This window comes from Cyanistes caeruleus, chromosome 7, assembly GCF_971803275.1.
Source record: "Cyanistes caeruleus chromosome 7, bCyaCae1.hap1.1, whole genome shotgun sequence".
In the NCBI taxonomy this organism is placed as follows: domain Eukaryota; kingdom Metazoa; phylum Chordata; class Aves; order Passeriformes; family Paridae; genus Cyanistes; species Cyanistes caeruleus.
Window position 1 is genome coordinate 625,641 of NC_141707.1, and position 14,456 is coordinate 640,096.

The following is a 14,456-nucleotide window of genomic DNA, read 5'->3' on the forward strand; positions in this document are numbered from 1 at the left end:
ATGGATCATCCCTAAAACGTATCTGGACAGTCAACACAATCACCAATGGAATGATAAGAATGCGTCACAAAATCTCCACCAATTCCCAGAACATCCCACAAAATTCCCTAAATCTTCTCAAAACATGACCAAATTCTAGAAAAATATCCCACCAAATCTCCACAAATTCCCACAAAATACATGAAAAATCCCTCAAGATCCCTAAATCGCTTCAATATCCCACAAAATTACACAAAAATCACACAAAACCTCCACAAGTTTCCACAAAATCTAAGAAAAATTCCTCAAAATACTTCAACTCTCCTCAAAACCACACAAAGTCCTTGAAAAGGCCCACCAAATTCCACAAAAATCCCACCAAATCTCCACAAATACCCACAAAATCTAAAAAAAAATCCTCAAAATTCTTCAAGTCTGTTCAGAATCCCACAGAATTCCAGACAAATCCACAAAAATCCTGAAAAATCCCACAAAAATCCTAAAATCTTCTCAAAACCTTGAAAACTTCCAGAAACACCCCGCAAAATCAACACAAGTTTCCATACAATTCAAGAAAAATCCCAGAAAATTCCCTAAATCCCCTTAAAACCACACCAAATTCCAGGAACATGTCACAAAATTCCCTAAATCTCCTCAATATCCCACAAAATTCCAAAAAAATCACACAAAACCACCACAAGTTTCCACACAATCTAAGAAAAATTCCTCAAAATTCTTCAAGTCCATTCAGAATCCCAAAAAGTCCTTGAAAAACCTTACAAAATTCCAGAGAAGTCCCACAAAATTCCCTAAATCTTCTCAAAACCATACCAATTCACAGGAACATCCCACAAAACATCCGTTGGATCCCACAAAATCACACAAAATTCCCTAAATCTTCTCAAAACATGACCAAATTCTGGAAAAAATCCCACCAAATCTCCACAAATTCCCACAAAATACATGAAAAATCCCTCAAGATCCCTAAATCGCCTCAATATCCCACAAAATTCCACAAAAATCACACAAAACCACCACAAGTATCCAAAAAATCTAAGAAAAATTCCTCAAAATTCTTCAACTCTGTTCAGAATCCCACAGAATTCCAGAAAAATCCTACAAAATTCCTGGGAAGTGCCACAAAAATCCCTAAATCTTCTCAAAACCCAAACACATTCCTGCAGCATCTCACAAAATCTCCACCAATATCCAAAAAATTCAAGAAAATTCCCTCCAAATTCTTCAAGTCTCCTCCAAATCCCACAAAATTCAAGAGAAATCCCACAAAATTCCACAAAAATCCCACAAAATTCCATAAATATTCTCAAAACCCAACCAAATTCCTGCAACATCTCACAAAATCTCCACCAATTTCCAAAACATGTAGGAAAAATACCTAAAAATTATTCGTCTCCTCCAAATCCCACAAAAATCCCACAAAATTGCAGAACCATCTCACAAAATCTCCGGAAATTTCCACAAAATTCAAGAAGACTCTCACAAAATACTTGAAAGCTGCTGAAAATTCCACCAATATCCCACAAAAATCCCTAAATCTTCTCAAAACCCAACCACATTCCTGCAGCATCTCACAAAATCTCCACCAATATCCAAAAAATTCAAGAAAATTCCCTCCAAATTCTTCAAGTCTCCTCCAAATCCCACAAAATTCAAGACAAATCCTCCAAATCCCACAAAAATCCCACCAAATTCCAGAACCATCTCACAAAATCTCAACAAATTGCCACTAAATTCAAGAAAACTCTCACAAAGTTCTTGAAAGCCCCTCAAAATTCCAGAAAAATGCCACAAAATTCCCTACATCTTCTCAAAACCCAACCACATTCCTGCAACATCCCACAAAATCTCCAGCAATTTCCACAAAATTCAAGAAAAATCCCTCCAAATTCTTCAAGTCTCGTACAAATCCCAGAAAAATCCCACAAAATTCCAGAAACATCCCACCAGATCACCTCAATATCACTAAAAATTCTGGAAAAGCCTCACAAAATTGCAGAAAAATGCCACAAAATTCCCTAAACCTTCTCAAAACCCTACCAAATTCCTGCAACATCCCACAAAATCTCCAACAATTTCCACAAAATTCAAGAAAAATCCCTCCAAATTCACTGAATTTCCTCAATATCCCACCAAATTCCAGAACCATCTCACAAAATCTCAACAAATTTCCACAAAATCTAAGAAAATTCCCTCCAAATTCTTCAAGTCTCCTCCAAATCCCACAAAATTCAAGAGAAATCCTCAAAATTCCACAAAAATCCCACAAAATTCCTTCCATCTTCTCAAAACCCAAACAAATTCCTGCAACATCTCACAAAATCTCCACCAATTTCCAAACATTTCAAGAAAAATCCCGCAAAATTCTTCAAGTCTCCTCCAAATACCACAAACATCCTACAAACATCTCACAAATATCCCACAAACATCCCATAAAATTCAATAGAAATCCCACAAAATTCAAGAGAAATCCCACCAAATTCTGTACAAGCCCCACACAATTCCCTAAATCTTCTCAGAACCCAACCACATTCCTGCAACATCCCACAAAATCTCCAACAATTTCCACAAAATTCAAGAAAATTCCCTCCAAATTCACTGAATTTCCTCAATATCCCACCAAATTCCAGAACCATCTCACAAAATCTCAACAAATTTACACTAAATCTAAGAAAATTCCCTCCAAATTCTTCAAGTCTCCTCCAAATCCCACAAAATTCAAGACAAATCCTCAAAATTCCACAAAAATCCAACAAAATTCCCTACATCTTCTCAAAATCCAAACAAATTCCTGCAACATCTCACAAAATCTCAACAAATTTCCACAACATTTAGGAAAAATCCCTCCAACTTCTTCAAGTCTCCTCCAAATCCCACAAAATTCAAGAGAATTCCTCAAAATTCCACAAAAATCCCACAAAATTCCTGCAACATCTCACAAAATCTCCGGAAATTTCCACAAAATTCAAGAAGACTCTCACAAAATACTTGAAAGCTGCTGAAAATTCCACGAAAATCCCACAAAAATCCCTAAATCTTCTCAAAACCCAACCACATTCCTGCAGCATCTCACAAAATCTCCACCAATATCCAAAAAATTCAAGAAAATTCCCTCCAAATTCTTCAAGTCTCCTCCAAATCCCACAAAATTCAAGACAAATCCTCCAAATCCCACAAAAATCCCACCAAATTCCAGAACCATCTCACAAAATCTCAACAAATTGCCACAAAATCTAAGAAAATTCCCTCCAAATTCTTCAAGTCTCCTCCAAATCCCACAAAATTCAAGAGAAATCCTCAAAATTCCACAAAAATCCAACAAAATTCCTTCCATCTTCTCAGAACCCAAACAAATTCCTGCAACATCTCACAAAATCTCCACCAATTTCCAAACATTTCAAGAAAAATCCCGCAAAATTCTTCAAGTCTCCTCCAAATACCACAAACATCCTACAAACATCTCACAAACATCCCACAAACATCCCATAAAATTCAAAAGAAATCCCACAAAATTCAAGAGAAATCCCACCAAATTCTGTACAAGCCCCACACAATTCCCTAAATCTTCTCAGAACCCAACCACATTCCTGCAACATCCCACAAAATCTCCAACAATTTCCACAAAATTCAAGAAAAATGCCACAAAATTCACTGAATTTCCTCAATATCCCACCAAACTCCAGAACCATCTCACAAAATCTCAACAAATTTCCAAAAAATTAAAAAAAACTCTCACAAAGTTCTTGAAAGCCCCTCAAAATTCCAGAAAAATCCCACAAAATTCCAGAAACATCCCACAAAATCTCCTCAATATCACCAAACATTCTGGAAAAACCCCCCAAAATTCCAGAAAAATGCCACAAAATTCCCTAAATCTGCTCAAAACATTACAAAATTCCACAGACATCTCACAAAATCTCCACCAATTTCCACAAAATTCAAGAAAAATCCCGCAAAATTCTTCAAGTCTCCTCCAAATCCCACAAAATTCAAGAGAAATCCTCAAAATTCCACAAAAATCCCAAAAAATTCCTTCCATCTTCTCAGAACCCAAACAAACTCCTGCAACATCTCACAAAATCTCCACCAATTTCCAAACAATTCAAGAAAAATCCCGCAAAATTCTTCAAGTCTCCTCCAAATACCACAAACATCCCACAAACATCCCACAAACATCCCACAAACATCCCACAAACATCCCACAAAATTCAAGAGAAATCCCATAAAATTCAAAAGAAATCGCACAAAATCCTGTACAAGCCCCACACAATTCCCTAAATCTTCTCAAAACCCAACCGCATTCCTGCAGCATCCCACAAAATCTCCAACAATTTCCACAAAATTCAAGAAAAATCTCTCAAAATTCACTGAATTTCCTCAATATCCCACCAAATTCCAGAACCATCTCACAAAATCTCAACAAATTTCCACAAAATCTAAGAAAATTCCCTCCAAATTCTTCAAGTCTCCTCCAAATCCCACAAAATTCAAGAGAAATCCTCAAAATTCCACAAAAATCCCACAAAATTCCTTCCATCTTCTCAGAACCCAAACAAACTCCTGCAACATCTCACAAAATCTCCACCAATTTCCAAACAATTCAAGAAAAATCCCGCAAAATTCTTCAAGTCTCCTCCAAATACCACAAACTTCCCACAAACATCCCACAAACATCCCACAAAATTCAAGAGAAATCCCATAAAATTCAAAAGAAATCGCACAAAAACCTGTACAAGCCCCACACAATTCCCTAAATCTTCTCAAAACCCAACTGCATTCCTGCAGCATCCCACAAAATCTCCAACAATTTCCACAAAATTCAAGAAAAATCTCTCAAAATTCACTGAATTTCCTCAATATCCCACCAAATTCCAGAACCATCTCACAAAATCTCAACAAATTTCCACTAAATTCAAGACAACGCTCACAAAGTTCTTGAAAACCCCTCAAAATTCCAGAAAAATGCCACAAAATTTCCTACATCTTCTCAAAACATTACAAAATTCCACAGACATCTCACAAAATCTCCACCAATTTCCAGAAAATTCAAGAAAAATCCTGCAAAATTCTTCAAGTCTCCTCCAAATCCCACAAAATTCAAGAGAAATCCTCAAAATTCCACAAAAATCCAACAAAATTCCCTACATCTTCTCAAAATCCAAACAAATTCCTGCAACATCTCACAAAATCTCCACCAATTTCCACAACATTTAGGAAAAATCCCTCCAACTTCTTCAAGTCTCCTCCAAATCCCACAAAATTCAAGAGAATTCCTCAAAATTCCACAAAAATCCCACAAAATTCCTGCAACATCTCACAAAATCTCCGGAAATTTCCACAAAATTCAAGAAGACTCTCACAAAATACTTGAAAGCTGCTGAAAATTCCACGAAAATCCCACAAAAATCCCTAAATCTTCTCAAAACCCAACCACATTCCTGCAGCATCTCACAAAATCTCCACCAATATCCAAAAAATTCAAGAAAATTCCCTCCAAATTCTTCAAGTCTCCTCCAAATCCCACAAAATTCAAGACAAATCCTCCAAATCCCACAAAAATCCCACCAAATTCCAGAACCATCTCACAAAATCTCAACAAATTGCCACTAAATTCAAGAAAACTCTCACAAAGTTCTTGAAAGCCCCTCAAAATTCCAGAAAAATGCCACAAAATTCCCTACATCTTCTCAAAACCCAACCACATTCCTGCAACATCCCACAAAATCTCCACCAATTTCCACAAAATTCAAGAAAAATCCCTCCAAATTCTTCAAGTCTCGTACAAATCCCAGAAAAATCCCACAAAATTCCAGAAACATCCTACCAAATCACCTCAATATCACCAAACATTCTGGAAAAGCCTCACAAAATTGCAGAAAAATGCCACAAAATTCCATAAACCTTCTCAAAACCCTACCAAATTCCTGCAACATCCCACAAAATCTCCAACAATTTCCACAAAATTCAAGAAAAATCCCTCCAAATTCACTGAATTTCCTCAATATCCCACCAAATTCCAGAACCATCTCACAAAATCTCAACAAATTTCCACAAAATCTAAGAAAATTCCCTCCAAATTCTTCAAGTCTCCTCCAAATCCCACAAAATTCAAGAGAAATCCTCAAAATTCCACAAAAATCCTACAAAATTCCTTCCATCTTCTCAAAACCCAAACAAACTCCTGCAACATCTCACAAAATCTCCACCAATTTCCACAACATTTAGGAAAAATCCCTCCAACTTCTTCAAGTCTCCTCCAAATCCCACAAACATCCTACAAACATCTCACAAACATCCCACAAACATCCCATAAAATTCAATAGAAATCCCACAAAATTCAAGAGAAATCCCACCAAATTCTGTACAAGCCCCACACAATTCCCTAAATCTTCTCAGAACCCAACCACATTCCTGCAACATCCCACAAAATCTCCAACAATTTCCACAAAATTCAAGAAAAATGCCACAAAATTCACTGAATTTCCTCAATATCCCACCAAACTCCAGAACCATCTCACAAAATCTCAACAAATTTCCAAAAAATTAAAAAAAACTCTCACAAAGTTCTTGAAAGCCCCTCAAAATTCCAGAAAAATCCCACAAAATTCCAGAAACATCCCACAAAATCTCCTCAATATCACCAAACATTCTGGAAAAACCCCCCAAAATTCCAGAAAAATGCCACAAAATTCCCTAAATCTGCTCAAAACATTACAAAATTCCACAGACATCTCACAAAATCTCCACCAATTTCCACAAAATTCAAGAAAAATCCCGCAAAATTCTTCAAGTCTCCTCCAAATCCCACAAAATTCAAGAGAAATCCTCAAAATTCCACAAAAATCCCAAAAAATTCCTTCCATCTTCTCAAAACCCAAACAAACTCCTGCAACATCTCACAAAATCTCCACCAATTTCCAAACAATTCAAGAAAAATCCCGCAAAATTCTTCAAGTCTCCTCCAAATACCACAAACATCCCAGAAACATCCCACAAACATCCCACAAACATCCCACAAACATCCCACAAAATTCAAGAGAAATCCCATAAAATTCAAAAGAAATCGCACAAAATCCTGTACAAGCCCCACACAATTCCCTAAATCTTCTCAAAACCCAACCGCATTCCTGCAGCGTCCCACAAAATCTCCAACAATTTCCACAAAATTCAAGAAAAATCTCTCAAAATTCACTGAATTTCCTCAATATCCCACCAAATTCCAGAACCATCTCACAAAATCTCAACAAATTTCCACTAAATTCAAGACAACGCTCACAAAGTTCTTGAAAGCCCCTCAAAATTCCAGAAAAATGCCACAAAATTCCCTACATCTTCTCAAAACATTACAAAATTCTACAGACATCTCACAAAATCTCCACACATTTCCAAAAAATTCAAGAAAATTCCCTCCAAATTCTTCAAGTCTCCTCCAAATCCCACAAAATTCAAGACAAATCCTCCAAATCCCACAAAAATCCCACCAAATTCCAGAACCATCTCACAAAATCTCAACAAATTGCCACTAAATTCAAGAAAACTCTCACAAAGTTCTTGAAAGCCCCTCAAAATTCCAGAAAAATGCCACAAAATGCCCTACATCTTCTCAAAACCCAACCACATTCCTGCAACATCCCACAAAATCTCCAACAATTTCCACAAAATTCAAGAAAAATCCAGCAAAATTCTTCAAGTCTCGTACAAATCCCAGAAAAATCCCACAAAATTCCAGAAACATCCCACCAAATCACCTCAATATCACCAAACATTCTGGAAAAGCCTCACAAAATTGCAGAAAAATGCCACAAAATTCCCTAAACCTTCTCAAAACCCTACCAAATTCCTGCAACAACCCACAAAATCTCCAACAATTTCCACAAAATTCAAGAAAAATCCCTCCAAATTCACTGAATTTCCTCAATATCCCACCAAATTCCAGAACCATCTCACAAAATCTCAACAAATTTCCACAAAATCTAAGAAAATTCCCTCCAAATTCTTCAAGTCTCCTCCAAATCCCACAAAATTCAAGAGAAATCCTCAAAATTCCACAAAAATCCTACAAAATTCCTTCCATCTTCTCAAAACCCAAACAAACTCCTGCAACATCTCACAAAATCTCCACCAATTTCCACAACATTTAGGAAAAATCCCTCCAACTTCTTCAAGTCTCCTCCAAATCCCACAAACATCCTACAAACATCTCACAAACATCCCACAAACATCCCATAAAATTCAATAGAAATCCCACAAAATTCAAGAGAAATCCCACCAAATTCTGTACAAGCCCCACACAATTCCCTAAATCTTCTCAGAACCCAACCACATTCCTGCAACATCCCACAAAATCTCCAACAATTTCCACAAAATTCAAGAAAAATGCCACAAAATTCACTGAATTTCCTCAATATCCCACCAAACTCCAGAACCATCTCACAAAATCTCAACAAATTTCCAAAAAATTAAAAAAAACTCTCACAAAGTTCTTGAAAGCCCCTCAAAATTCCAGAAAAATCCCACAAAATTCCAGAAACATCCCACAAAATCTCCTCAATATCACCAAACATTCTGGAAAAACCCCCCAAAATTCCAGAAAAATGCCACAAAATTCCCTAAATCTGCTCAAAACATTACAAAATTCCACAGACATCTCACAAAATCTCCACCAATTTCCACAAAATTCAAGAAAAATCCCGCAAAATTCTTCAAGTCTCCTCCAAATCCCACAAAATTCAAGAGAAATCCTCAAAATTCCACAAAAATCCCAAAAAATTCCTTCCATCTTCTCAAAACCCAAACAAACTCCTGCAACATCTCACAAAATCTCCACCAATTTCCAAACAATTCAAGAAAAATCCCGCAAAATTCTTCAAGTCTCCTCCAAATACCACAAACATCCCAGAAACATCCCACAAACATCCCACAAACATCCCACAAACATCCCACAAAATTCAAGAGAAATCCCATAAAATTCAAAAGAAATCGCACAAAATCCTGTACAAGCCCCACACAATTCCCTAAATCTTCTCAAAACCCAACCGCATTCCTGCAGCGTCCCACAAAATCTCCAACAATTTCCACAAAATTCAAGAAAAATCTCTCAAAATTCACTGAATTTCCTCAATATCCCACCAAATTCCAGAACCATCTCACAAAATCTCAACAAATTTCCACTAAATTCAAGACAACGCTCACAAAGTTCTTGAAAGCCCCTCAAAATTCCAGAAAAATGCCACAAAATTCCCTACATCTTCTCAAAACATTACAAAATTCTACAGACATCTCACAAAATCTCCACACATTTCCAAAAAATTCAAGAAAATTCCCGCAAAGTTCTTCAAGTCTCCTCCAAATCCCACAAAATTCAAGACAAATCCTCCAAATCCCACAAAAATCCCACCAAATTCCAGAACCATCTCACAAAATCTCAACAAATTGCCACTAAATTCAAGAAAACTCTCACAAAGTTCTTGAAAGCCCCTCAAAATTCCAGAAAAATGCCACAAAATGCCCTACATCTTCTCAAAACCCAACCACATTCCTGCAACATCCCACAAAATCTCCAACAATTTCCACAAAATTCAAGAAAAATCCAGCAAAATTCTTCAAGTCTCGTACAAATCCCAGAAAAATCCCACAAAATTCCAGAAACATCCCACCAAATCACCTCAATATCACCAAACATTCTGGAAAAGCCTCACAAAATTGCAGAAAAATGCCACAAAATTCCCTAAACCTTCTCAAAACCCTACCAAATTCCTGCAACATCCCACAAAATCTCCAACAATTTCCACAAAATTCAAGAAAAATCCCTCCAAATTCACTGAATTTCCTCAATATCCCACCAAATTCCAGAACCATCTCACAAAATCTCAACAAATTTCCACAAAATCTAAGAAAATTCCCTCCAAATTCTTCAAGTCTCCTCCAAATCCCACAAAATTCAAGAGAAATCCTCAAAATTCCACAAAAATCCCACAAAATTCCTTCCATCTTCTCAGAACCCAAACAAACTCCTGCAACATCTCACAAAATCTCCACCAATTTCCAAACAATTCAAGAAAAATCCCGCAAAATTCTTCAAGTCTCCTCCAAATACCACAAACTTCCCACAAACATCCCACAAACATCCCACAAAATTCAAGAGAAATCCCACAAAATTCAAAAGAAATCGCACAAAAACCTGTACAAGCCCCACACAATTCCCTAAATCTTCTCAAAACCCAACTGCATTCCTGCAGCATCCCACAAAATCTCCAACAATTTCCACAAAATTCAAGAAAAATCTCTCAAAATTCACTGAATTTCCTCAATATCCCACCAAATTCCAGAACCATCTCACAAAATCTCAACAAATTTCCACTAAATTCAAGACAACGCTCACAAAGTTCTTGAAAACCCCTCAAAATTCCAGAAAAATGCCACAAAATTTCCTACATCTTCTCAAAACATTACAAAATTCCACAGACATCTCACAAAATCTCCACCAATTTCCAGAAAATTCAAGAAAAATCCTGCAAAATTCTTCAAGTCTCCTCCAAATCCCACAAAATTCAAGAGAAATCCTCAAAATTCCACAAAAATCCAACAAAATTCCCTACATCTTCTCAAAATCCAAACAAATTCCTGCAACATCTCACAAAATCTCCACCAATTTCCACAACATTTAGGAAAAATCCCTCCAACTTCTTCAAGTCTCCTCCAAATCCTACAAAATTCAAGAGAATTCCTCAAAATTCCACAAAAATCCCACAAAATTCCTGCAACATCTCACAAAATCTCCGGAAATTTACACAAAATTCAAGAAGACTCTCACAAAATACTTGAAAGCTGCTGAAAATTCCACGAAAATCCCACAAAAATCCCTAAATCTTCTCAAAACCCAACCAAATTCCTGCAACATCTCACAAAATCTCCACCAATTTCCAAACATTTCAAGAAAAATCCCGCAAAATTCTTCAAGTCTCCTCCAAATCCCACAAACATCCTACAAACATCTCACAAACATCCCACAAACATCCCATAAAATTCAATAGAAATCCCACAAAATTCAAGAGAAATCCCACCAAATTCTGTACAAGCCCCACACAATTCCCTAAATCTTCTCAGAACCCAACCACATTCCTGCAACATCCCACAAAATCTCCAACAATTTCCACAAAATTCAAGAAAAATGCCACAAAATTCACTGAATTTCCTCAATATCCCACCAAACTCCAGAACCATCTCACAAAATCTCAACAAATTTCCAAAAAATTAAAAAAAAACTCTCACAAAGTTCTTGAAAGCCCCTCAAAATTCCAGAAAAATCCCACAAAATTCCAGAAACATCCCACAAAATCTCCTCAATATCACCAAACATTCTGGAAAAACCCCCCAAAATTCCAGAAAAATGCCACAAAATTCCCTAAATCTGCTCAAAACATTACAAAATTCCACAGACATCTCACAAAATCTCCACCAATTTCCACAAAATTCAAGAAAAATCCCGCAAAATTCTTCAAGTCTCCTCCAAATCCCACAAAATTCAAGAGAAATCCTCAAAATTCCACAAAAATCCCAAAAAATTCCTTCCATCTTCTCAAAACCCAAACAAACTCCTGCAACATCTCACAAAATCTCCACCAATTTCCAAACAATTCAAGAAAAATCCCGCAAAATTCTTCAAGTCTCCTCCAAATACCACAAACATCCCAGAAACATCCCACAAACATCCCACAAACATCCCACAAACATCCCACAAAATTCAAGAGAAATCCCATAAAATTCAAAAGAAATCGCACAAAATCCTGTACAAGCCCCACACAATTCCCTAAATCTTCTCAAAACCCAACCGCATTCCTGCAGCGTCCCACAAAATCTCCAACAATTTCCACAAAATTCAAGAAAAATCTCTCAAAATTCACTGAATTTCCTCAATATCCCACCAAATTCCAGAACCATCTCACAAAATCTCAACAAATTTCCACTAAATTCAAGACAACGCTCACAAAGTTCTTGAAAGCCCCTCAAAATTCCAGAAAAATGCCACAAAATTCCCTACATCTTCTCAAAACATTACAAAATTCTACAGACATCTCACAAAATCTCCACACATTTCCAAAAAATTCAAGAAAATTCCCGCAAAATTCTTCAAGTCTCCTCCAAATCCCACAAAATTCAAGACAAATCCTCCAAATCCCACAAAAATCCCACCAAATTCCAGAACCATCTCACAAAATCTCAACAAATTGCCACTAAATTCAAGAAAACTCTCACAAAGTTCTTGAAAGCCCCTCAAAATTCCAGAAAAATGCCACAAAATGCCCTACATCTTCTCAAAACCCAACCACATTCCTGCAACATCCCACAAAATCTCCAACAATTTCCACAAAATTCAAGAAAAATCCAGCAAAATTCTTCAAGTCTCGTACAAATCCCAGAAAAATCCCACAAAATTCCAGAAACATCCCACCAAATCACCTCAATATCACCAAACATTCTGGAAAAGCCTCACAAAATTGCAGAAAAATGCCACAAAATTCCCTAAACCTTCTCAAAACCCTACCAAATTCCTGCAACATCCCACAAAATCTCCAACAATTTCCACAAAATTCAAGAAAAATCCCTCCAAATTCACTGAATTTCCTCAATATCCCACCAAATTCCAGAACCATCTCACAAAATCTCAACAAATTTCCACAAAATCTAAGAAAATTCCCTCCAAATTCTTCAAGTCTCCTCCAAATCCCACAAAATTCAAGAGAAATCCTCAAAATTCCACAAAAATCCCACAAAATTCCTTCCATCTTCTCAGAACCCAAACAAACTCCTGCAACATCTCACAAAATCTCCACCAATTTCCAAACAATTCAAGAAAAATCCCGCAAAATTCTTCAAGTCTCCTCCAAATACCACAAACTTCCCACAAACATCCCACAAACATCCCACAAAATTCAAGAGAAATCCCACAAAATTCAAAAGAAATCGCACAAAAACCTGTACAAGCCCCACACAATTCCCTAAATCTTCTCAAAACCCAACTGCATTCCTGCAGCATCCCACAAAATCTCCAACAATTTCCACAAAATTCAAGAAAAATCTCTCAAAATTCACTGAATTTCCTCAATATCCCACCAAATTCCAGAACCATCTCACAAAATCTCAACAAATTTCCACTAAATTCAAGACAACGCTCACAAAGTTCTTGAAAACCCCTCAAAATTCCAGAAAAATGCCACAAAATTTCCTACATCTTCTCAAAACATTACAAAATTCCACAGACATCTCACAAAATCTCCACCAATTTCCAGAAAATTCAAGAAAAATCCTGCAAAATTCTTCAAGTCTCCTCCAAATCCCACAAAATTCAAGAGAAATCCTCAAAATTCCAAAAAAATCCAACAAAATTCCCTACATCTTCTCAAAATCCAAACAAATTCCTGCAACATCTCACAAAATCTCCACCAATTTCCACAACATTTAGGAAAAATCCCTCCAACTTCTTCAAGTCTCCTCCAAATCCTACAAAATTCAAGAGAATTCCTCAAAATTCCACAAAAATCCCACAAAATTCCTGCAACATCTCACAAAATCTCCGGAAATTTACACAAAATTCAAGAAGACTCTCACAAAATACTTGAAAGCTGCTGAAAATTCCACGAAAATCCCACAAAAATCCCTAAATCTTCTCAAAACCCAACCAAATTCCTGCAACATCTCACAAAATCTCCACCAATTTCCAAACATTTCAAGAAAAATCCCGCAAAATTCTTCAAGTCTCCTCCAAATCCCACAAACATCCTACAAACATCTCACAAACATCCCACAAACATCCCATAAAATTCAATAGAAATCCCACAAAATTCAAGAGAAATCCCACCAAATTCTGTACAAGCCCCACACAATTCCCTAAATCTTCTCAGAACCCAACCACATTCCTGCAACATCCCACAAAATCTCCAACAATTTCCACAAAATTCAAGAAAAATGCCACAAAATTCACTGAATTTCCTCAATATCCCACCAAACTCCAGAACCATCTCACAAAATCTCAACAAATTTCCAAAAAATTAAAAAAAACTCTCACAAAGTTCTTGAAAGCCCCTCAAAATTCCAGAAAAATCCCACAAAATTCCAGAAACATCCCACAAAATCTCCTCAATATCACCAAACATTCTGGAAAAACCCCCCAAAATTCCAGAAAAATGCCACAAAATTCCCTAAATCTGCTCAAAACATTACAAAATTCCACAGACATCTCACAAAATCTCCACCAATTTCCACAAAATTCAAGAAAAATCCCGCAAAATTCTTCAAGTCTCCTCCAAATCCCACAAAATTCAAGAGAAATCCTCAAAATTCCACAAAAATCCCATAAAATTCCTTCCATCTTCTCAAAACCCAAACAAACTCCTGCAACATCTCACAAAATCTCCACCAATTTCCAAACAATTCAAGAAAAATCCCGCAAAATTCTTCAA